Source organism: Podarcis gaigeae (genome assembly GCF_964106915.1).
Source record: "Podarcis gaigeae genome assembly, chromosome: 2".
In the NCBI taxonomy this organism is placed as follows: Eukaryota; Metazoa; Chordata; class Lepidosauria; order Squamata; family Lacertidae; genus Podarcis; species Podarcis gaigeae.
Genome location: NC_139679.1, coordinates 109,771,689 through 109,797,203, shown reverse-complemented (window position 1 = coordinate 109,797,203; position 25,515 = coordinate 109,771,689). Strand labels below are relative to the sequence as shown.

Sequence of the window (25,515 nt, the reverse complement as noted above, 5' to 3'; positions counted from 1 at the left end):
TGTCCCTTGTTGAATTCTTTCATAGTTCCTTCCCTTTCTCCTTGGGAAGTGGGTCTTTGGGGAATTCCATACATTCGTAGTCTCCATTTTCATTCATCAGGTTGTCCCATTCCCCACAGTCCCACTCCCCTATGCTGACCTTGTAATCCAAGCAATAGTTATTCCAGAGATACTTATCATTTTGTTTCACAGTCCCACTAGAGCTAAGAATTTCCTTAACTCCAAAAGCTTGCAGACATTCTTCGAGTTCGATGACTTTAGATCTCTCCCTTTGTAACTTTTGAGGTGCAATCGCAACCTCTTCCATCTTCCACTGCCCTTGGACTTGCCTTGAGTTAGTTTCCTGAATTAGTTGTTGTGAAGTTTCTTTCTCTTCTTTTCCTGTCAGTTCATACTTTCTAGCTACAGCAGCCATAAAATCCAACTTTTCGTTCACCAAGTTCATATCCTCATGCAGCTGCTGCAGCAAAGCATTCACTTTGCCAAGGGCAGAAAGTGGAATTTCCTCCCTACTCGTTTCTGATCAAGGTCAAGTATCTTGTCCCACGCTGATTCTCACAGCTGTTATGTATCCCTGTAGCCTGCAACAAAGAAACTGACAAGCTCCCTCTAGGGGACACAATTTCTATTTAACGTCCATCTTTAAAATGTATCCAACAAAGGAAGATTTACTTTCAGTTTTCTAGTACTTTGTTTCTTTGCAATACAAAAAAGCAGAGAACAACATTAAAGTTAATTTGTTTCTCTTTTATTTCTATCTGTTCGAAGATATTCCGTTTTCTTCAAAGGTTTCTGTCCCAACGTCCCGTCCCCAGGTTTGGGGCGATGGAAATTTATATTCCTTTACTCTCTCTCTGCAGGGTTAGACGGTCAAAGTTCTTTCCCCCCCTTTCCTCCTGCTGTCAAGGGGATTTTAGTAGTCATGGGTGCAGGAAATTTCAATCTTAAAATCAAATTCCAGGCTATTTAGCTTGTACGATCTTTGCGTCAGTCTGTTTACAAAAAGCGGAAGGCAGACTTCCTGTTTAGACCTTCCCGCTTCGTTGCCTAATTAAAAAAATTTTCCTTAGTCAAATCTTCCGTTTTTACTCACGGGTACTTGTTTGGAGTCCAAATGTCATCAGGAAAAAGTCAGCGCTCTCCGACGATGGCTGTGCGGCTTCGCTCCCTGGAAATAGCAATCGGTCCGCTACACCGCGCTGCTCACCCCACTTTGCTCCGGAGCCGCAAAAAGGGTTTCCTCGTGAGTAGGGGAGGCGCTCTTGGTGCTCTGCCGAACCCCATGTCCCCAGGCTTCTCCGCCTGTGGTTTCTAGCGGGTCCCCACCTTCACCACGGTGGGAAGACCCAATTTCCTCGGAGCCCATTCCTCCGATCGGAGGAACTCCGCCATTTGCCGATGGGGCTTTTTTCTGTATTTTATACTTTTTTTCTTTTTTGGACTATGTAATTTCTTTTTTTTCTTTTTTTGTATTTTCTCTTTTTTCTTGGAAATTTAAATAAATATTTTTTTTTATAAAAAAAATAGATATAAAGATCTCTTAGTAAGAAAAACACCAAAATGGATTTCGCCAATTGAAGCACAGGTACTCAGATTTGAACAAATTAAAGATAAAGTGAATTGGTTGCAATATTATCAAATTAATGAATTATATAAGATGGATAAGAGAAATGGTTTTGAAACAGAAAAAAACAAATTGGAAACGGAGTTGTTAGATACGAAAGTTAAGAATATGTCTAAAATGTATAATTTGTTGTTGGAGTGGCATACAAAGGATGAAGTTAAATCGGTTATGATTGATTGGACAAGAGATATGGGACATAATATAATGGTGGAGGATTGGGAGAGGCTATGGAAGAAAGGGGTTAAGTTCACTGCACGTATGATGTTAAAGGAAAATATTATGAAGATGATGTATAGATGGTACTTGACCCCTGTAAAACTAGCAAAGATTTATCACAATAGTGATAACCTTTGTTGGAAATGTAAAGAAAAAGAAGGTACTTTTTTCCATATGTGGTGGACTTGTCCCAAAGTGAAAGACTTCTGGGAGAAGATTTATAATGAACTGGAAAAAAATGTTGAAATATACATTTATTAAGAAACCAGAGGCCTTTCTTCTTGGAATAACAGGTTTGGAATTGCCCAAAAAGATGTTAAATTATTTTTGTATGCCACAACGGCCGCCCGAATATTACTTACTAAAAATTGGAAAACACAAGAACTACCAACAGTGGAAGACTGGCAGATGAAGATGATGGACATTTTGGAGGTAGCTGACCTGACTGGAAGAATCCGTGACCAGAAAAAAGAGGAGTTTCAAGAGGACTGGAGGAAATTTAAGGACTCTTTGAATAAATATTGTAATATAAAAAATTAGAAATTACTTGAATGAAACAAATAGGCCTAGGATTAAATTAAGTTATAATTAAATAAATGGGACTTAGAATGTTAAGAAAAGTGAATAAGATGGACTATAACCGGAAAATGTTTTAGTTTAACAATGATATTGGAAAGCTGTTACTTTTAACTACAGTACAAGGAAACTCAGAAGGGAGCGACTAGAGGAAGTCAACCAAGATGTTTAAAAGGTTGGATTTGTAAAGAATTAAGTTTGTTGCTATTGTTTATTTGTTTATTGTTCCTTTTTTCTTCTTTCGTTAATTGATGTATTCCCCCCCCCCCCGTTTTTGTGTGTTATTCTGCATTGTGGTTTTTGTTATAATTATGGAAAATCTAATAATATTTTTTTTAAAAAAAAGCTTCACGGAGAAACAAACAAACGGCATGAACTCTGACCTGTGTATTTGAGTGTGGTTTAAAAACAGAGGGACTGTTAAAGGAATCAGATCAGTTATCACAACCCTAGCATATTAGGATGTTTCTCCAAGTCCTTGCAGTTAACATGCAAGAAGAAATAGCCTCACTCAGCTGACTAACCAGGCAACTTTCCATCTCTGCCCACTAACGGGCATCAACTCCAGCTTTGATCCTGTATGACTCCATCAACCAAGAAATATGGAGGTGGACCAAAAACCCACTGAAAGGAACAAGAACTCCTTCCTTGTATGATAGCACCAGGTGGCCTCTGTGAGTTTTGGGACATTTGGTACAGCATTCAGCCGAATCATCAGCCCATGTAGATTGTTCTAAACCATTAGTGCATTATGTTCCAAACTGATCAGGGGAGCATACTTCCAGAGGCAGCTTGTATCTTTCAAGCCCATCACTTCCAGGTGTCCTGAGAAGCCAATGAGGTTTCTTCTGGCCTTATATAATTGCTGTGTTGAGCTTGGTTCGTCACACCTTACCACAGGCTGAGTTGCGGCTACCACCTACTCCAAGGAGGCCTGATCTGCCTTGCAACCCAGTGGTCTCTCATCTGCCAGACTTCAGAACTTGCCTCCTCATACAAAAGGGGTATCAATGGGGCAGAGCTTCTTTCTTGATAATCGGGGCCTACGTGTGGCTCAGGTCTGCCTGCTTGCGTTCTGTATTTTGCTTTGCCTCAAGCCTGGAGGTAAGAAACCCCCCAACTCCTTTTTGAGCTCTGTCACATGTTATCTGTGTGCGTCGGTGGAGATTCAGCAGGGACAATTTCTGAAAGGCAAGCGTAGTCCCTGCACTCAGAATGTTTGGGCAGCTGCTGGGGCTACATCAGAATCCAGTTCTGCTGAGAGCAGCATGTCCTCTTTTTCAAAATAATAATAATAATAATAATAATAATAATAATAATAATAATAATAATAATAATAATTTATTATTTATACCCTGCCCATCTGGCTGGGCCTCCCCAGCCACTCTGGGCGGCTTCCATAAAAACCAAAAATACAGTAAAATCACACGTTAAAAACTTCCCTGAACAGGGCTGCCTTAAGATGTCTTCTGAATGTCAGGTAGTTGTTTATTGCTTTGACATCTGCTGGAAGGGCGTTCCACAGGGTGGGCGCCACTACCGAGAAGGCCCTCTGCCTGGTTCCCTGTAGCTTTGCTTCTCGCAATGAGGGAACCGCCAGAAGGCCCTCGGCGCTGGACCTCAGCGTCCGGGCAGAATGATGGGGGAGGAGACGCTCCTTCAGGTATACTGGACCGAGGCCGTTTAGGGCTTTAAAGGTCAGCACCAACACTTTGAATTGTGCTCGGAAACATACTGGGAGCCAATGTAGGTCTTTCAAGACCGGTGTTATATGGTCTCGGCGGCCGCTCCCAGTCACCAGTCTAGCTGCCGCATTCTGGATTAGTTGTAGTTTCCGAGTCACCTTCAAAGGTAGCCCCACGTAGAGTGCATTGCAGTAGTCCAAGCGGGAGATAACCAGAGCATGCACCACTCTGGCGAGACAGTCCGCAGGCAGATAGGGTCTCAGCCTACGTACCAGATGGAGCTGGTAAACAGCTGCCCTGGACACAGATTTGACCTGTGCCTCCATGGACAGCTGTGAGTCCAAAATGACTCCCAGGCTGCGCACCTGGTCCTTCAGGGGCACAGTTACCCCATTCAGGACCAGGGAATCCTCCACACCTGCCCGCCTCCTGTCCCCCAGAAACAGTACTTCTGTCTTGTCAGGATTCAACCTCAATCTGTTAGCCGCCATCCATCCTCCAACCGCCTCCAGACACTCACACAGGACCTTCACTGCCCTCACTGGTTCTGATTTAAAAGAGAGGTAGAGCTGGGTATCATCTGCATACTGATGAACACCCAGCCCAAACCTCCTGATGATCTCTCCCAGCGGCTGCATGTAGATGTTGAAAAGCATGGGGGAGAGGACAGAACCCTGAGGCACCCCACAAGTGAGAGCCCAGGGGTCTGAACACTCATCCCCCCCCACCACTTTCTGAACACGGCCCAGGAGGAAGGAGCGGAACCACTGTAGGACAGTGCCCCCAGCTCCCAGCCCCTCAAGACGGTCCAGAAGGATGTTATGGTCGATGGTACCAAACGCTGCTGAGAGATCCAGCAGAACTAGGAAACAGCTCTCACCTTTGTCCCTAGCCCGCCGGAGATCATCAACCAGTGCGACCAAGGCAGTTTCAGTCCCATGATGAGGCCTGAATCCCGACTGGAAGGGATCCAAATGGTCCGCTTCTTCCAGGCGTGCCTGGAGTTGTTCGGCAACCGCTCGCTCTATCACCTTGCCCAAGAATGGAAGATTTGAGACTGGGCGATAGTTGGCCATTGTGGCCGCATCTAAAGATGGTTTTTTAAGAAGCGGTTTAATAACCGCCTCTTTCAGTGGGTCTGGGAAGGCTCCCTCACGGAGGGAAGCATTTACCACCCCACGAAGCCCATCACCCAGTCCTTCCCGGCTAGCTTTTATAAGCCAGGATGGGCAAGGATCCAGGAGACAGGTGGTTGGTTTCACTCGTCCAAGCAGCCTGTCCACATCCTCGGAGGTAACAGATTGGAATTGATCCCACTCAACTTGACTAGACAGAACTCTAGTACTCTCCCGCCCTGGCCCTGCTCCCATGGTGGAGTCTACTTCTTCCCGAATCTGAGCGATTTTATCTGCAAAAAACTTTGCAAAATCATTGCAGGAGAATATGTGGCCCGTACTGGGCCCCGATGTTACAGGTGGTTCCGCTAAATTGTGAACCACCTGAAAAAGTCTCCTGCTGCTGTTTTCTGCAGATGCAATAGAGGCGGTCAAGAAATTCTTCTTCGCCGTCGCTATCCCCACTTGGTAGGCTCGACGTTGAGCTCTAACCTGTGTCCGATCAGATTCGGAATGAGTTATCCGCCACCGGCGCTCTAGCCGTCTCAACGATTGTTTCATTGCCCTCAGATCCGTGGAAAACCACGGGGCTCTCCGGGCTCCATGCAATCGGAGAGGGCGCTTCGGAGCCAAACAGTCAATAGCCCTGGTTAACTCCGCATTCCAGTGGGCCACCAGGGAATCAGCTGAAAGGCCATCAACATGGGATAAAGCATCCCCTACCACTCTCTGGAAACCATTTGGATCCATTATAAATCTCTTGTCCATGAAAAGAGCCAAGATGGCGCCGAGGCAAGTCACGCTCTCCGGCGCTCACTTTTATTCTTTTAAAACCTTATCTTAATTGCCCTCCGGATGCCAATTTCTAACAAACGGAAAACATTTTAAAGACTCTGAGTACTTTTATAATTCCTGCTGGCTCTGCAAGTTTCAGCCTGCCCCAGCTTGTCTTCAGCTTGTCCTAGCCTGCTCCCTCCCTCCTTATCAGCTGCCTGGTCAAGGCTGCCAGAGAGGAGAGAACGCTGCTGCCTGAACTGAGAGCAGAGAGAGAAGAGGTCTAAAGACAAAACTGAACTGCTTACCCGACCAACGGTGCCTGGAGAAGGAGGGTAAGGAGAGACACGACTGTGAGCCCTGCTTTGAGACTGGCCCATAGTCTCCCAGCTTTGCTGAACACAGAGAAAGATAAAGCTTGGGGATTCGGGGGTTAACTGAACTGATTGATTGACCCCCGCCCAGCTGGGGGGCTGTGTGAACTAGCTGGGGACAGCATTCCTGCTTCGCAGCTGAAGAGGAAGTGCATTAGCTGGAAAGACTCTTCATTTTAACAAACTGTTCTGAGGAGACCAGCGTTTATACTCTCAGAGACCCCTGGTGAAGGCATCCTGAGTTGTTGTTTTTTTACAGGAAGTTTTTAATTTACACAATAACTCTACAACAGTGTATCGGACAGGAACCTCTGGAGGTTTGGAAAACCGGCTTCAGCAAGATATCGTTCTGTGCCCTGCCTTATGTGGTAGGCCTCTGAAAGACTGCTTAGAAAGACTCTGAAAGACTGCTTAGAAGGAATCAGTGAACCAGCCCACAGAAAGTTTCCCTTCTGGGGCTCTTGGATATCCTTCGTTCAGTATAGGGCGGTGGGAGATGGCCTCTAAAGACTAAGCTTGGGCCCGAAATACAAGGTTATCATAGCTGTACATGCGCTATAGCCAAACTCCACTATTATCCTTTTCCAGCGGCACATAAATTGCCTAAATAAGGCAATTTTAATTCTAATGTAGTTCTTAGCCATTTTATTATTGCTGCCCCTTTGGCAGCATTGTTTTATTATCATATTCTGACTAGGTTGCAGCATTTGTGAAACAGCGCTGGTCGCATGATTGAGGTGAAACTATAGGCTTAGGACAATCGCCAAGATCTAAAAGCAGAGAACTCAAAACAGAGAAATAGACTGAGGCTGTTGATGAGCACATCAGGAAGCTCCTGCAGAGAGCAGGTGGGAATATAGATTGATATCCCCACTTGCCCCCCAATTTAAGGCACTCGCACCTGGGGTAAACTGCCCTCTCTCTATATCAAGACAACTTTTACCATGGTTTTCACTAGAAGAACATATAAGGAGTTGGGTATACTGCCTGACTCGGCAATTAGCCCCCCGGGCCCTGGTAAAAGACAAAGCAAAATCACAAATTACTTTCCTAAGATGGAGGAGGGCAAGAGTCCACAAAAAGAGTCAATTCTTGATGAAGTAATACCCCCCTCTCTAACTGTTCTTGACTGGACGTCCTATTTTAAAGAGATATATCAAGATACTGGAAATATTAACTCCCCATACAGCCTAGCGAAAGAACTAGCTTTAGCCGAGGAACTTCAGGAAGGAAATACCTCTATTACTAAGGAACAGTTGCCCACGGAAGAAATTACATCAACCCATCAAAACCAGATACCTATTTCAAAATACTCTCAAACAGAATTGAGTGACGGCCACCCTTTGGATTATTCCTTAGCAATAAGTACTGATCTAGCCAACATAAAAAACTATCTAACAATAACAAATGGGCTACTGCTGACGTTAGTAGAAAACCTCACACCTCAATTAAAAGAGACAAAATTAAGTGATATGCCCCAAGAACATAAAACAGTTGAGCTAGTGGGGACGAACAAACCAGTAATAAATAAGAATCTGCAAAGACATAACCCAGGGGTAAAAGTGAAGAAAAGTAAAAATATCAAAGCAACAAGGAAAGCCAAGTATGCCCGCAGTAATCGAAACATACATTGGCAGAAACTGTTTAAACTTCTTCCCTCGGCCCCAAATAAGTCAACCACACGAGGCAGTAAAAAGAAGGGTAAAAAGAGAGAAACAAAGATAGTTACACAGCAACCAGCTACGGAGGACTCGCCAAGGCTGACTCCAGTAGCAAGTGAGAAGGCAGAAGTAACAATTCAGTCCCTGGATAACCAACTATTTAATAAACCTGATGCTGCTGAAGTAGAGGCCTCTACCTATGAAGACAATAAAACATTTAGCAAATCGAACAGTGGGGAAGAGGAAGCGTTTAGTAGAGATGATACCCCCCTTCAGACCTGGCAAGCCTCTAGTCAGGAAAGAGATTGGAATTTGATCCTAAACCCCCAAAAATTGGTACTCATGAACTTCCTGAAGCCTAAGGGCTTCCTTACAGGGAAACAGCGAATAATGAACTTTGTATCTAGCCTAAATGACATACTGCCAGGAATGGTTAAGTCTAATGATATCACCTCGGTGGAATATCTACATTATGATGGTCACTCAGTGAGAGCACTGACCAATTTTAGGGATCAGAACCTGGCCAACTTTATTTTTAGGTCAAGACCTGCCTTTTTAAAAGCACGGATAACAATACTTAGGCTCTTTGAAAATAAGGTTCCTTTGGGCCCCCTTTTGAAAACTAAGCAGGCAAATCCTAGAAAGGGGAAACAACTCTCAAAATTCTGGCCTGACAAACAGAATCCGCAATGCCTTGTGAGCAAAGGTGAGGATTCCTTTACTATGGAAGAAAATATCCTAATTGACCAATTCTGGATGTTCCCACCATTAATTCAAACTGACATCTTGGGAAGACTAGACAAGCTAAGAGATAAGCTGGCCGAGAGAGCTTCAGGCAACAAGGTTATTAAGGGGGACCAAAAAAAGACCACAACATGTAACCTTCAGATTAAAGCGGAGATTAACTTTCCACCAAGAGAGAATGTGCCACCCTCCAAGGAGAGCAGTCCATCACCCCCCCGCCGAAGGAGAAATATCCCTAAGGTGACCCCACCAGACGTATGGGACAAAATGAGATACCTAGATGATACAGAATTGGGCCAAAATCAGGCCGCAACAGAATATCCACAGAAGGAATTTATGCATAATAAAGATCTGGTGTTCACAAACGTGAGCACTTTGCATCCACCTATTGAAATCATAGAGCGGCTGGATAGCCCGTCATACAAAGACGATAGGCGACCAATACACAAAGTGACAAACCCTAAAAGTACGTTAGCTAATAATTGACAAAGACTCGACTGTGATAAAGCCAATCTTAAATTCTTATCATGGAACATTGCTGGTTGGCTCAACAAGGCGACTGACCAATCATTTGTCAATTTTATTCAAGATCATGATATAGTTTTCCTGCAAGAGACATGGCTAACAGGGGATTTAGATGTAAATGGTTTTGCCTCATTTTCGCTCGCAGGTTCACCAAGCAACAAAGGGGGACGAGTTAAGAGTGGGCTAGGCATTCTAATATCCACAAGGCTGAGAGCATCTTTCGTCGAGCTGGAGCCTCTGAGTAGTGTGGCCATGGCATTATTAATGAAATGCAGATATTGCACACTTCTATTGATCAATATATATGCCCCTCCCCAAAGAGGCAAGCAGCTTATCAAAAACATCTGGCATAGGCTAGAATCATATGTCAATGAGCTAATGAATCAAACTCCTGCAGCGGCAGTGCTGCTGGCTGGGGATTTAAATGCCAGAATTGGCCAATCAGACAAGGCGTTATATGCCCATTTCCATGACGTACCTCCCATTTCTGAAGAAGCCCATTTTATTCCCCCTAGGCTCTCAAAAGACAAGGGCTGCAACTATGCAGGCCTATGTCTTCTACGTTTTCCCAACAATCTGGATCTGAGTTGGGGAATTTACATTTATATCCAACATGGGAGCCTCCACTATCGATTACGTCCTGGTGTCATCTAACCTCTTGAGCAGAGCACGGGAATACAAAGTGGTGGAGAGGGTTGACAGCGACCATCTACCGCTCTGTTTAATACTGGATATAAGAAAAGATTTATTTTGCTCTGATAAACTTGTAGCCCCATGTTTCAAAAACATGGAGCTAAGATACTCGCGCATTAAATGGTCCAGCAAATTGAGTGATGAAATATCGGAAAGACTTCACTCAGATACTTTTCTTGCTAGAAAGGAGAACCTCGTTAATTCCCCAACTCCTGAGGCTAGATTAGACATGTTCCGGGAACTGATTTCGTCCCTTCAACCTTATCTGACCAACAAAAAACTGCCACGGCAATCTCTACACTCTAATAAATCCAAACCTTGGTTCGACCAAGAATGCATGGCTATGAAACGCCTCCTGCTGGATAAGTACAGGAACTATAGATCAGTGAACCTACCTTCGCTACCATTAGACTGGTTTGAGTTAAAACGCAGTTGTAAAGCTTTGATTAACAAGAAAAAGCTCCAGGCACAAAGGAAGGAATGGCAGTGCCGAGTGGAGGCCTCCCAAAAGAAAGATTCTGCCACGTTTTGGAAAACAATTGCAAAAAGCTGGAGAGACTTCCCGATTGAAATCGAATACTCTATACCCGCTGGAGCATGGGAGGCCTATTTCCACTCATTATATTCATCAAATCAACTGGCCCCAGTTCTGCTTCCTGCTTCAAGCGAATTTGGCAAGGAATGGCCCCCTGTAACCACAGAAGAAATTACTGGCCTTATTCAATCTCTTAAATCAGGGAAAGCCCCGAGTGCTGACAATATCCCACCAGAAATTCTTAAGGCAAATGTTGAGTGGTGGGCCCCTGTGCTAGCCGCCTTGTTCACTAGTATAAATCAAGCGGCTGGGATTTAGCCATCATCATTCCAATATTCAAGAAAGGAAACAGAACTGAGCCAGCTAACTATAGACCAATCAGTCTATTAAGCGTTATTAGCAAACTGTACGCTGCTCATTTATGTGATAAATTGGTGGAGTGGATGGAAAGAGAGCATATTCTATCAGAAGCTCAAGCTGGTTTTAGAGCAAAACGTTCAACTATAGACCAGGCCCTTGTCCTTCAACACCTGGCAGACAAATACTCTAGAAAAGGGGGGTCTTTATATGCAGCTTTTGTCGATTTTAAATCGGCTTTTGATCTAATACCAAGGGACAGACTCTGGGAAAAGCTTGGCGCTACAAACATAGATAAACGCTTATTACGCCTTATCCGTGGTCTATACGAAAACACCAGGGTGAGGGTAAGATGTGATCGGTCAGGCCATCTAACTAAAGAAATTCAAACACACTATGGGGTTAAACAAGGATGTGTCCTCGCGCCAACGCTATTTAATTTTTATATCAACTCTCTAGCAGTAAATATGGCGAAAGAAAATGCCCACCCTCCCAAACTGGCAGGTATGCCCCTCCCGGTGCTTCTGTATGCGGACGACACAGTCCTACTCTCCTTTTCCTGCGTTGGCTTGAGGAAGCTTTTGAGATCACTTGCTGACTATTGTCAAGCGGAACAACTATCAATAAATTACAGCAAATCTAAAATTATGGTGTTCTCAAAAAAAAGAAGGAAACACAAATGGAGAATTAATGGTCAACCTATTGACCAGGTAGCAACTTTCAAATACCTGGGAATAACTTTTCAGGAAAGGGTCTCGTGGCACCAACAGATGAAAAACGCCATTGCCAACGCAGGAAGGGCCAATAAAGCCCTTACAAGATTCTTTTATGGGAAAGGGGGAAAATACGTTCCGGCGGCCTCCCAGGTTTTTGCTGCAAAAATACTCCCACAACTCACTTATGGATCCCAGGCCTGCAGTTTTAAAAATTTTGCGCCTATGGAGGCATTTCAAACAAAATTCTATCGGTGTATATTGGGGATCTCCCCTTGTGTATCTAATACAGCTGTCCGCTTAGAAGTTGGACAACCACCTGTTAACGCATGGCTGTGGATTCTAAAATACACTACTGGTTAAAACTTATTTTCCCCCCGGCCGGTTTGGCTCCCTTAACACTCTTAGACACCTTTCATTCTACCTGGAAAGCCTCCCTGTTTGAAAAGATAAGAAGCTTGGGATTCTCCCCGCAGATCTTGATAGCGGCAGGATATGAGAGTGCCAGAAGTCAACTGCTCCAACGCATTAGGGACATAGAGCTGCAATGTCATATGGGCAAAATGGATAAACATGCCACAATTAGAGACTTTGGGAGAGGGTTCTCACCCGCAAATTATCTGGCTGATTTACGAATACCTAAGTACAGACATTCCTTTACCCTGGCCAGATTCAACGTTCTGCCCTCTGCCCTGTTGTTAGGCAGATATGAGGGCAAACCATATGAGTCACGTGTTTGCCCATGTGGCTCATTGGAAGTGGAAACAAGTCTGCATGTATTGTTGCACTGTAGTTATTACGAGGACCTACGCCTGACCTTTATTGCCCCAGTTCTACAAAAGCTTAAAAATGAACCAGAACTCCTATGTATGAGAGTCTTGGTAGAAGATAAGGTCCCTGAAATTACGATCAATGTTGCCAAATTCTGTGTAGCTGCTATTAGGCGCAGGAAACAAGAGCTTTCCAATGTCAATATGCAGGCGAAGGCAAATATTTAATTTTATTTATGCTGTCTAATCTTAAATTGCTGTTATGGCCTAATCTGTATTGAAATTGACCTTTGTTTTTCCGGTGTTATCTTTTGCTGACTAGCTGTACGAGTAAATCTGGTCTGTGACCGTTTAATAAAATTTGATTTGATCTTGTCCATCGTCAGGGAGAGGAGCACAACCTGTCACCATCCTTCTGATCTCCTCAGTGCCTTCTAGAGATAGTCTTTCCCCAAAGCAGAGGTTTCCTGGCTTTTTGGGTCCATGGCTCCCTTGATCAACTACATTCTTTCTGTGGCTCCCCTGTGAGGAAATGGGCTCCAAGCCTCAGGAGCCTAGTTATGCCACCCCTTGGCTGAAGAGCCCACCCTTCACCCCTTTTTGAACACCCTCCCTTGTGGAGTGTTTCCTCCTCACTTGTCTGTCCATTCCCAACAAAAAGGACTAGTGGACTGGCTGGCTGGGCTCCCCCACCCACCTGCTTGCTTACTCCGAGGCTGCCTCAGCTCCTGGCAACCAGCACCCCCTGGTCAGCCCCAGAGGCACCATACGCCTGGGGAGCTTGCAGCCAGGGTTGCTGCAACATATAGCCTTTGGGAGGCAGAGATTCAAGAGGGCATCAGAAGAGGGAGGGAAGGAACGAGAGATGGAGGCTAGTGTTGCCCACAGCCTGCCCCCAACCATCATTCAAGGCACCCCAAAGGTGCCATGACACACTGGCTGAAACCACTGAACTAGAGTGACTCCACATTGGAGGGAGCTTCTGGTGTCAGACTCTTTCAGCAGAAGAATGGCTGTCACTCTGGGGAACAGCTGGGGTTTCACCAGCACTAAGCTTTGCAGTGCAGCAGCTGCCCATTGGGAAAGAGAGCTGTTAGAAAGGGGAGAAGTGTTAGGATTAGCAGGGCCCGTGTGCAAGACTCAAGATTTGAAGCCCTTGGCTCATCCTTTAACAAAGCCCCTGATTTAATGAGTTTTAAAGTAAGGGCAGTGCTTGCAGGGAGAAACAAACAAACAAACAAACAAACAAACAAACAAACAAACAAACAAACAAACAAACAAACCTGTCTGTCTTTTACAGTGGATGCTCTGACATGCAGACAATGCTCTTCAAATCATCACGAAACACCATGCGATGTGAGTACGGAGACGTGTACCGGAGAAGTTTGTACGTTTTTGCAAGAATTTTCAGGTAATGAGTCTGTCCCATTTTCAGTCTTCCTTTGCATATGCTGGGCTAGAATGACAGGATGTAGAGGAGGGTCAGGTCTCCTGACTTTTCAATGGTTGTAAGCGCTCAGTAGGAGCCACATTGGATCAGACCAAAGATCCATCAAAGATGTGGAGTAAACTTTATCCTTTTAAATGTATTCTCTTTTGCTATGGGCAAATTCAGTAACATTCTCTTCATTCCTGTTATTAACACAAATACTTCTCTTTCTCTCTCCAAAAGCAAATGGTGACTTGATTGCATACCACAGATCATGCACTTCCTGGAATAACCTATGTGGAGAACAATTTTTCCATGGAAAAAAACGATATAAAACAACATGCTGTTATACTCACTTCTGTAATGATGAATAAAATCAGACTTTTCTTGAAATAAAAATTGTCCAAATGTCCAAACACATGGCTCAAAAGCTTTACTAACAGAACCTCTTCCAAAACAGACACTCAAAACAATAATGTTACATCCAGAGAGTTACCATGTGTTTATCCAAGCACAGGTACAGCATCTTAGACATATGACATTAATTCATATAGAAGTGAAAACAAAGCTCTGCCTCTCCTGTAGCCTCCATTACAGTCTGAGGCTGTGTTTCTAGAGAGAATCATTTTCATACCTGTCTCCTTGGTCGCCTGAGAGAGGGAACAAAAGACCAACTCAAAAATAATGGAGATTTGCAACTGAATACCTTTCTTATGTGATCTACACACCAACATGAGAGCTAGCAGAGAGCTTTCTATGTTAATTGTCCACTGTTAGGCACTCTGAGAAGATTGGGTTCTTTTGTGGAGATTCAGCATGTGTTTCTGTAAAAAAAAAATATTGTATGCCTAATAAGCTAATTCACCAAAGACATGAAGAAAGATTGGTTTATTACATGAAATGAAAAGAGACAGCAACATTATCAATACAACAAATACAGCCTTTTGAGTAAATACTCACCTTAATTATAGAGAGAAAAGAGAGTCCTAACTACTCAAGCCTGAAAAGTTGAGCGTGACAGTGTGCCCCAGAGCCATACTGAAAGTAGAATAAAATAAGGGACTGAGGTGGCATACCTAATCAGGAAGGAAGCAGATCCCAACGCCAGGGATAAGAGATTGGTGCCTAATGTGAGAGTTAAACTCTCGCATTCCAAATCCTATATCAGCAAGGCAATAGCGCCTCTTACCCGTTCCTTGGTATGAGGTTCATATATGAGCATAGGGTATGAGCATAGGGTTGATCCTTGAAAACAGAGCAGAGAGGGGATCGCATTGGGGCTTGTGAGCTACCTAATTATTGATAATGTGTGGTTTAAGCACACTCTGGGGCCAAGTACTCTCTATGGAGGGGTGAAACGTCTGCCTGAGTCAGCAAATAATCTGTTACCTCAATCCTTTTGAATCATTGGTTATTGTTTTTTTTTTAAAAAGATGTTTATTAAAGTTTAAAAATCCTTTTGAATCATTGGTTATTGATGCTCGTTCCTGCTTGTTTGACATTCTTCTTATACAGATAAGTTTGAAGTTGAGGGGACATGATCTTAATTTTGGAAAACCATCTGGTTAATTATACGGTTCCTGAATAATAAATGTATCTTAAAATGAATATCATTCTCCGTGATAAGTCTGCTTCCTACTTACAGGAGAGTGATCATTAAATTTTGCTGGCCAGCACCAGATTAGTATGCAAGCATACTAGTAATTAGTAATTAGCTTAGTAAGGCAAGCATTAATGGGTGAGGATGCTTGCTTGTATCTACAAGGTCACTTCTTAGACAGGAGTTTACACCAGGGTCATAGATAACATGCACTTTGACATGCTTTTGAACTGATAGGTTGGCAGGAGCTGGGACCGAGCAACAGGAGCTCACCCTGTCACGGGGAGTCGAACCGCCGACCTTCTGATCAGCAAGTCCCAGGCTCTGTGGTTTAACCCACAGCGCCACCCGCGTCCCTCATAGATCACTGAAAGGCATATTTTATATTAGACTTATGCTAACTACACTGATGCTATGAACCACATAAATAAACTATGGGCCAAGGACATGCTAGCACCCATTGTTACACATCGCCTTGTTATTTTATAAGAGGCCAATACAGTGGTACCTCTGGTTATGAACTTAATTCGTTCTGGAGGTCCGTTCTTAAGCTGAAACTGTTCTTATCCTCAGGCGTACTTTCTGTAATGGGGCCTCCCGCTGCACGTGTGCCTTGCAAGAGACTTTCCTGCAGATTGTTAATACAGAGGGGCCACTTATGGAGGAGAACTTTCCAGAATATAAGCTCCTAGCTCTCAGCAGGTTGAGGAACTCTTAAGGAATGAGATCAGTTATCACAACCCTAGCATATTAGGATGTTTCTCCAAGTCATTGTAGTTAACATGCAAGAAGAAATAGCCTCACTCAGCTGACTAACCAGGCAACTTTCCATCTCTGCCCACTAATGGGCATCAGCTCCAGCTTTGATCCTGTGTGACTCCATCAACCAAGAAATATGAAGGTGGACAAAAAAACCACTGAAAGGAACAAGAACTCTTTCCTTGTATGATAGCATCAGGTGCCCTCTGAGGTCTGGGACATTTGGTACAGCATTCAGCCGAATCATCAGCCCATGTAGATTGTTCTAAACCATTAGTGCATTATGTTCCAAACCGATCAGGGGAGCATACTTCCAGAGGCGGCTTGTATGTTTCAAGCCCATCACTTCCAGGTGTCCTGAGAAGCCAATGAGGTTTCTTCTGGCCTTATATAATTGCTGTGTTGAGCTTGGTTCGTCACACCTTACCAGAGGCTGAGTTGCGGCTACCACTTACTCCAAGGAGGCCTGATCTGCCTTGCAACCCAGTGGTCTCTCATCTGCCAGACTTCAGAACTTGCCTCTTCATACAAAAGGGGTATCAATGGGACAGAGCTTCTTTCCTGATAATCAGGGCCTACGTGTGGTTCAGGTCTGCCTGCTTGTGTTCTGTATCTTGCTTTGCCTCAAGCCTGGAGGTAAGAAACCCCCCAACTCCTTTCTGAGCTCTGTCACATGTTAGCTGTGTGCGTCAGTGGAGATTCAGCAAGGACAATTTCTGAAAGGCAAGCGTAGTCCCTGCACTCAGAATGTTTAGGCAGCTGCTGAGGCTACATGAGAGTCTAGTTCTACTGACAACAATATGCCCTCTTTTTCAATTTAAATCTCTTGTCCTTCATCAGGGAGTGGAGCACAAACCGCCACCATACGTCTGATCTCCTCAGTGTTTCCTTGAGATAGTCTTTCCCCAAAGCAGAGGTTTCCAAGCAGCCGTCCCTCATCACTGGGCCACCCCTATCCCAAAGAGAGGTGCCTCCTCACTTGTCTGTCATACAGGCAGCCACCCCCCCCCATCACTGGGCCACCCTTATCCCAAAGTGATGTGCTAGTTGGCTGGGCTTCTCACACACTTGCTTGCTTACTCTGAGGCTGCCTCAGCTCCTGGCAACCACCACCCCCAGTCAGCTCCAGAAGCACCATTCGCCTGGGGAGCTTGTAGCCAGGGCTGCTGCAACAAACAGTTGCACAAGCCTTTGGCAAGCAGAGGAATGGAACTGGGAAGGAAAGAGAGATGGAGGCTAGTGTTGCCCACAGCCCCCCTGACCATCATTCAAGACACCCCATAGTCCCATGACACACTGGTTGAAAACCACTGAACTAGAGTGACTCCATATTGGAATGAGCTTCTGGTGTCAGGCTCTTTCAGTAGAAGAATGGATGTCACTTTGAAGTGGGTGAGCAAAGAAACCTCCTACCATGGGGTCCCTAAGAGAAGTGTTAGAGCTCGTGTCTTCCATGCAGAAAACCCCAGGTTAATCCCCCCACCAGGCATCTCCAGTCAAAAGGTTCAAGGAGAAGAAGATGAAACATCCTGAGACTCTGGGGACAAAACTGGGGGAAATGGAGTGAGAGCTTGACTTGGTGTAAGTTCGGCTGAGGTGAGTCAGGCTGCCTGCTCATGATATAATTAAATTTTTCATGTGTGTTTGTGAAGTGTGTGTGAAGGCTTGTATCCAATGTATCTTAATTCATCCAATTAAGAGGGGAATGCCTGGCATTTCACCAGTGCTTGCTTTGCAGTGCAGCAGCTGCTCATTAGGAAAGAAAACTGTTAAAAAGGGGAGAAGTTATAAAATTAGCAGGGCCTGTGTGCAAGACCCAAGATTTGCAGCCCTTGGCCCATCCCTTAACAAATCCCCTGATTTAATTAGTTTTAAAGTAAGGACAGTGCTTGCAGGAACAAACAAACAAACAAACAAACAAACAAACAAACAAACAAACAAACAAACATGTCTGTCTTTTACAGTGGATGCTGTCAGATGCAGAAAATGCTTTTCCAATCATCCTGACGAACCATGCGAACTGAGCGATGGGAAGTGTAATGGGGACGTCTGTGTATTGGGAAAAATATTTTCAGGTAATGTTTCTGTCCCATTTATAGTCCTCCTTTGTGTATGCTGGACTAGGATGACTGGATGTTTCAAACAGGTGGACTCTGTTGTGAAATCATGGTGAGGGGTGGGTCAGGACTCATGGCTGTATCACTCCAAAGAAGCAGTTGTCTCAGGTGGGTCTGAGGACTGTGCCACTTGCCCTCTCCTCTTCTGCAGCCATGCCTCTTCCTCTGCGCTCGTACCTGTGCTCCCAGTGACATGCCCTGTCCACCCCACACCTTACTGACACCATTGGCGCATCAGAGAGGTGGTGGCAGAAGAGGAGGTAGGAGAGGTGGCACAGGGGTGAGATTGCCTCAAACAGCAAAACGTCCCGGGCCATCCCTGTACACAACTGCGAGGCAGAATTACTAAAAGATTTGCCTCACAAGGTCCTTGAATGTCAGCTTTGTTGTTATATAAAAGGGCATTACACATACACACTTAAGAAGATGAAATAATGGGGAGTAGCAGGAAAAGTAAGGCTTGTTTGTTGTTGTTGAGTCATTTAGTCGTGTCCAACTCTTCGTGACCCCATGGACCAGAGCACGCCAGGCACTCCTGTCTTCCACTGACTCCCAGTTTGGTCAAACTGATGTTGGTAGCTTCGATAACAATGTCCAACCATCTCGTCCTCTGTCGCCCCCTTCTCCTTGTGCCCTCCATCTTTCCCAACATGAGGGTCTTTTCCAGGGAGCCTTCTCTTCTCATGAGGTGGCCAAAGTATTGGAGCCTCAGCTTCATGATCTGTCCTTCCAGTGAGCACTCAGGGCTGATTTCCTTCAGAATGGAGAGGTTTGATCTTCTTGCAGTCCATGGGACTCTCAAGAGTCTCCTCCAGCACCAGAATTCAAAAGCATCAATTCTTCGGCGATCAGCTCTCACTTCCATACAGGGAACTAACTGGTATCTTATACTCTCAGGAAAAGGTACAGTGATACCTCAGGTTACATACGCTTCAGGTTACATACGCTTCAGGTTACAGACTCTGCTAACCCAGAAATAGTACCTTGGGTTAATAACTTTGCTTCAGGATGACAACAGTAATCGCGCGGTGGTGGTGGCGCGGCAGCAGCAGCAGGAGGCCCCATTAGCTAAAGTGGTGCTTCAGGTTAAGAACAATTTCAGGTTAAGAACGGACCTCCAGAACAAATTAAGTATGCAACCAGAGGTACCACTGTATTTGGAATCCTTCATAGACAAGAAGGTTCTTCTCGTGCCTTTATTATACAGTGGTACCTTGGTTCTCAAATTTAATCCATTCTGGAAGTCCGTTCCAAAACCAAGGTGTACTTTCCCATAGGAAGTAATGCAAAACAGATTAATCCATTCCAGACTTTTAAAAACAAACCCTAAAACAGCAATTTAACATGAATTTTACTAACGAGACCATTGATCCAAAAAATGAAAGCAATAATCAATGATCAATAATCAACAATCAACAATGACTATAACATAAATAAGACAGTATTGTAGGTGATAAAAATTAAAATTAATTTCTTTTCTTACCTGCACTGATGATAGTCATGGTTTGGATGGGGGGGCTTTTATCCATTTCCGCAGGCACACAATCAATCAATCAATCAATCAATCAGTAGCTGAACTGGGTTCCACACAGTCACAAAAACAAATTAACCGAAAAAGCCTCAAAAACAAAAACGCAAAATAAATAGCAAAAACAGAAGTGGCAAACTTAATCCATTCCGGAAGTCCGTTTGACTTCCGAAATGTTCAAAAAACAAGGTGCAGCTTCTGATTGGTGCAGGTGCCCTGGAAACATTAGCTGACAGTTGCATTGGATGTTCAGCTTCTGAAAAACGTTTGAAAACCGGAACACTTACTTCAGGGATTTTGGTGTTTGGGAACCAAGGCATTTGAGTACCAAGGTGTTTAAGAACCAAGGTACCACTGTACATCTATAGGCGACAGGCAAAAACGTTCCTCTTTAACCAGTCCTTTGGTTGACTGACATTCAATCCCCTTTTAAAATGTTTTTTTTTGGGGGGGGGGTTATTGTGTTGTTCTTGTTTTTATTTTAATTACCAATTTTGTGTTTTTATATTGTGATTTTATCATGTGAACCTGCAGGTTTAGGGCGGTATACAAATTTAATTAAAAAAAAGGAAAAACAGTGGTGGAGATTATGATATTTAAGGGTTTGCTTTATTTGGACATGTACCTTGTACCTGTTTTAGCTCTAATTTAACATTGACATTTTAGCAGTTTTAGCAAAATCAGTTTGAAATTCCGTTCCAGTTATACCCTTTGGAAGAGTTTAATGATGTGGCGTAAACTTTGTCCTTTTAAATGTACCCTCATTTGCTATGGACAAATTCGGTAACATTCTCTCCGTACTTGTTCTTAACACAAATACTTCTCTTTCTCTTTCCAAAAGAAAATGGTGACTTGATGAAATACTACAAAGAATGTGGCTCTGGAGTATCGCTAGAGGACTGTGGAAAGGAATTGACAGCGGAAAATAGAGAGAAAATAACGTGCTGCAATACTGACTTCTGTAATGAATGATTTTCCTATTCTATTCTTAAGATTGTTTCGATCTATCCAGGGACCTCATGGCACCACAATTCAAATAACAGACCTTCTGATGCAGACCTACTGGGGGGAGCCAAACCCACAGTCTCCACCCCAATCACCCTCATCTCCCTCCACAAATTGGAGCCTGACTGTGTGATGTGGGCAGTCTTCTGTATTTGTGGAGGGTTTCCCACCAGTGCTTTTCTTCAGCATGCCAGAGTACAGTTCCAGCACCTCTCAGGTGGGCGCCATTTTGATCCCACTTCTTCCCTTCATGTACCCAAAACAAAGCCCAAAGCAAACATTTCAAGTCAAAACAGAAGCTGGTCAGTGTGAGAGAGTCTACAGTGCTTTTTGTGTTTTGTTTACATCTATGACTCCACCTAGCTCATAACCGCTCGTAGCTGTAATTGGTCAAGCTATGGGGTGGGGCCAATTCGTATTTCCTTTTCTTTTTCTTTTAATGAATTTTTTTTATTAAGAATTTAAACAAAACATATTGTCTTAATACATATCATCCTTGATCCCCCCATTCCCCCTCCCCCACATAAAATACCCCCCCTCTTCTCTCCCCCGACTTCCCTCAGCTCTAGTCTCTGGTTTCTCTACAGATGCTATTCTCTTTTTTTTTTTTTGCATTTTAAAATTTTATTGAGTTCGATTAAATATACATTATATACATTATATTCGAATTTCGGCATTTCTTATCATTTTGGGCTTCCTTCAGCGATGTTGACATTCATTCGTGTTTGAGTCTTAGAATCACATTCCATCCTTTCATATTGCCATTCGTACCTCCTTTTTTACATTGTTTCAATTAAACAATACTTGTTAGCTCTTTACAAAGCCTCTTTAAATGCCACTAACGTTGTATTTACAAAACATTTGTTCTCCAGATAACCCACGAATTTCCCCCAGTCTTCAATAAAGTTTTGATCTTTTAAGTATCTTATTTTCCCTGTCAGTTTGTCCAGCTCGGCGTATTCTGTTAATTTTGCTCTCCACTCTGCCACCATTGGGATTTCTTCCTGCTTCCATCTCTGAGCTAACACAATTCTGGCTGCCGTGACCGCGTACTGGAAGAGTTTGTAATCCTTTCTCCTAATATCCTTTCCCATAATGCAAAGTAAGAAAGCTTCTGGTTTTTTGACAAAAGTATAACCTAACATCTTTTTCACTTCATTGTACACTTCCTCCCAGAAACTTTTAACTTTCTTGCATTCCCACCATAGATGGTAAAATGTCCCTTCCTTTTGTTTGCACTTCCAACATTTGTTGTCTACCTTATACATCTTGGCCAATTTCACGGGTGTCATATACCACCTGTATTGCATCTTCATCACATTTTCCCTAAGTGACATACAGGCCGTAAATTTTATGTTCACTCTCCAAAGCTTTTCCCAGTCTTCCATTTGAATATTATACCCGAAATCCCTCGCCCACTGTACCATCACTGACTTCACCTCCTCATCCTTCGTGTGCCACTCCAGAAGTATTTTATACATTTTAGAGAGGTTTTTATGTTCACTGTTTATTATCTCTTTTTGAAATATTGATTCTTTTTCCTCATAGCCCCTTTCCTTCACCTCTGCTTTAAACATCTCATTTATCTGGAAATAGTGGAGCCACCCCTGTGTGAGCGTTTTGACCTGGTCGTATGGTTTAACTTTCCACTTCCCTCCTTCATTTATGACCATTTCTCCATACTTCCCCCTCTTTTCTTCCATATTAACTTTCTTAACGCTTGTTAGCTCCTGGGGAGAAAGCCAGTGTGGTGTTCTCGGCTCTAATATGTTCTTATATCTGTCCCAGACCTCTATTAGTGGGCCCTTAAAGATGTGACTGGTGAACCCCTTGTGCACCCTTTTTTTATCCTTCCATAGGTATGCGTGCCACCCAAATTTGTTGTTGTACCCTTCAAGATCTAATAACTCTCTGTTTTCCAGCTTAACCCATTCTTTCATCCAACACAAACATGTCGCTTCATAGTAAAGTCTCATGTCTGGTAGGGCGAAGCCCCCTCTTTCTGTAGCATCCGTCAACAACTTAAATTTAATTCTGGGTTTCTTCCCTTCCCAAACATATCTAGAGATGGCTTTTTGCCATTCTTTAAAATTTTTTGTTCCTTTTAGTATGGGTAATGTTTGGAACAGAAATAACAGCTTGGGTAACAACATCATTTTCACCATAGATATTCTTCCCCAGAATGATAGTTTCATTCTGGCCCAAACCTCTAAATCTTTTTTAATTTTATTCCAGACCGGGATGTAATTGTTTTGATATAGGTCAATATTTTTGTTGGTAATCCAGATTCCTAAGTATTTTATCTTTTTAACAACCTCAATTCCAGTTTGTTGTTGTACTATTGCAGCCTTATCCTGATCCAAGTTTTTAACGATCATTTTTGTCTTACTCTTATTCAATTTGAATCCTGCGAGTTTCCCAAATTCCTCCATCTCGTCCAGAATCACCCTTATACTTTCTATAGGTTCTTCCACCGTTAAAACCACATCGTCTGCATAAGCTTTAACTTTGTACTCATTTGAACCTAATGTTATCCCTTTAATTTGCTTGTTTTGTCTTATTGCATTCAGCAGCACTTCTAGGACTACTATAAAGAGCAACGGTGAGAGCGGGCAGCCCTGCCTCGTTCCCTTAGAAATTTTTATTTCCTCAGTAATAACTCCATTAACTATCAGTCTCGCCTTCTGCTCAGTGTAAATTGCCCCTATACCATTTAAGAACTCCTGTCCCACTTCCATTACCTCCAAATTTTTAAACATAAAGTCCCAAATTATATTATCGAAGGCTTTCTCCGCGTCTATGAAGATTAGGCTAGCTGGTTTATCGCGACTATCTGATAGATATTCGATAAGGTTAATTATGAATCTTGTATTGTTTCTTATTAACCTACCCGGGAGAAAGCCCGTCTGATCTTCATGTATCATCCTTGTTAATATCTTTTTTAATCTTTTGGCTAGAATAACCGGCAAAGATCTTGTAGTCCGTGTTTAATAAGGAGATGGGTCTGTAGTTCCTAACTTGAGTTAGATCCGAGTCTTGTTTGGGGATAATTGTTATAAAGGCCTCTTTCCACGAACCGGGCATGTCTCTTTCTTTTAAGATGTTATTCATTACTTCCATTAGTGGTGTTATCAATGTATCTTTCATTTCCTCATAGTAACTCGGTGTGAACCCGTCTGGGCCCGGTGCCTTTCCTCTTTTCAGTTCTTTTATCACCTGTTCTATCTCTGTTCTGCAAATTGGGGCATTTAGCTGATCTTTTTCCTCTGATGACATCTTCTTCACCATCTTTTCTTTTAAATATCTTTCTATCTTTTTCTTGTTATTCCTTTCTTTATTTCTGTAAAGATGCTCATAAAAGTCCAAGAACCCTTTTCTAATTTCTTTCGGGTCAGTTGTTTCTTCTCCGTTTATTACTATTTTGTTGATTGTATTTTGCTCCTTCCTCTTTTTGACTTGCCACGCAAGCCATTTGCCTGACTTATTGGCGAATTCGAAGTTTTTTTGTCTTAACCATTTAATATTCCACTCAACTTCCTTATTTATTATAATTGCAACCTGTGTTTGGAGGGACTTTATTTCCTGCATTATTCTTTCATTATTCGGCTTTTTGATCAGTTTTTGCTCATTATCCATAATCTGTCTCAAAATCTCTTTTAACCTCTTTTCCTTATTCTTTTTTTTCAAGACATTTTGTTGGATAAAGAGGCCCCTCATTACAGCCTTACTTGTGTCCCATACCGTACTTGTTTTCACCCCTTTATCGAGATTATCTAGGAAGTATTCCCCTAGTTTTTTCCGAATTCTTTCAACAAATTTTTGGTCATCCCATAGGTTATCATTTAATCTCCATCTAAAGGTTCGTTCTTCCACTCCCTTCATCTCCATTTCGATTGGATTATGATCTGATATAACTTTAGCCTGGATTTCAACTTTTTTAACTCTTGGTGACAGTTCATTCGATATCCATATTTGGTCTAATCTTGAGAATGACTGGTTCGGCTCTGAATGATATGTGAATTGTTTCTCTAAAGGGTGTTTCAGTCTCCATATGTCGATAAGGTTGCAGTTCTTAGTCAGTGTGAAAAATGTCTTAGGTAATTTACCATCTCTATTTTTTGAGTTTCTTAGTCGGTCCATTTCATTTGAAACCACATCATTCAGGTCTCCCATTAGTATGATTTTTTGGTCCATGTATTCAAATAACTTTTCTTCCAATGAGCTAAAAAATTCTGTTTTATTCCCATTAGGGGCATAAATCCCCACTATTATCAATACTTCGCCTTGCCAATTTATACGTACCGCAATTATTCTTCCTTCCTCATCCTTAAATAATTCGTGTGCCTCAATTTTGCTTTTAATATATAATACAACTCCCCTTTTTTTCTCTTTGTCTGAGGAGATGAATTCGTTCCCTAACCTCTTATTAATCAGGATTTTTCTGTGTTTCTTCGCCACATGCGTTTCTTGTAAACATGTGACATCCAGATTCTTCTTTTTTAAGAAACGCTCAATTCCATTCCGTTTTTTCTTATCGTTCATCCCATTAACATTCCAACTACATAATTTTAATGTCATTTTTATTGAATTTATTGAATTTAGTTTTTTGTTTTTTTGTTTTGCCTAAAGTCTCTCTGGTTCTTCTCCTTCTTCGTCTTCTTCCTCTTCCTCTGTTTTCCTTTCGCTCCGATCTTCCTCTTCTCCCAGCTCTAATT

The 25,515-nt window shown here is 42.9% G+C and overlaps 2 long non-coding RNA genes across 2 annotated transcripts in view; one reads left to right on the top strand and one right to left on the bottom strand.

The window, feature by feature from the left end:
* LOC310838137 overlaps window positions 1-25,515 on the bottom strand; it is a 44,628-nt gene that overhangs the window by 14,854 nt on the left and 4,259 nt on the right. The window lies entirely within an intron of this gene.
* LOC310838327 lies at window positions 18,252-20,735 on the top strand. Its single transcript, XR_014560930.1, has 2 exons — window positions 18,252-18,375; window positions 20,637-20,735. It is a non-coding gene; the product is annotated as an uncharacterized lncRNA (long non-coding RNA).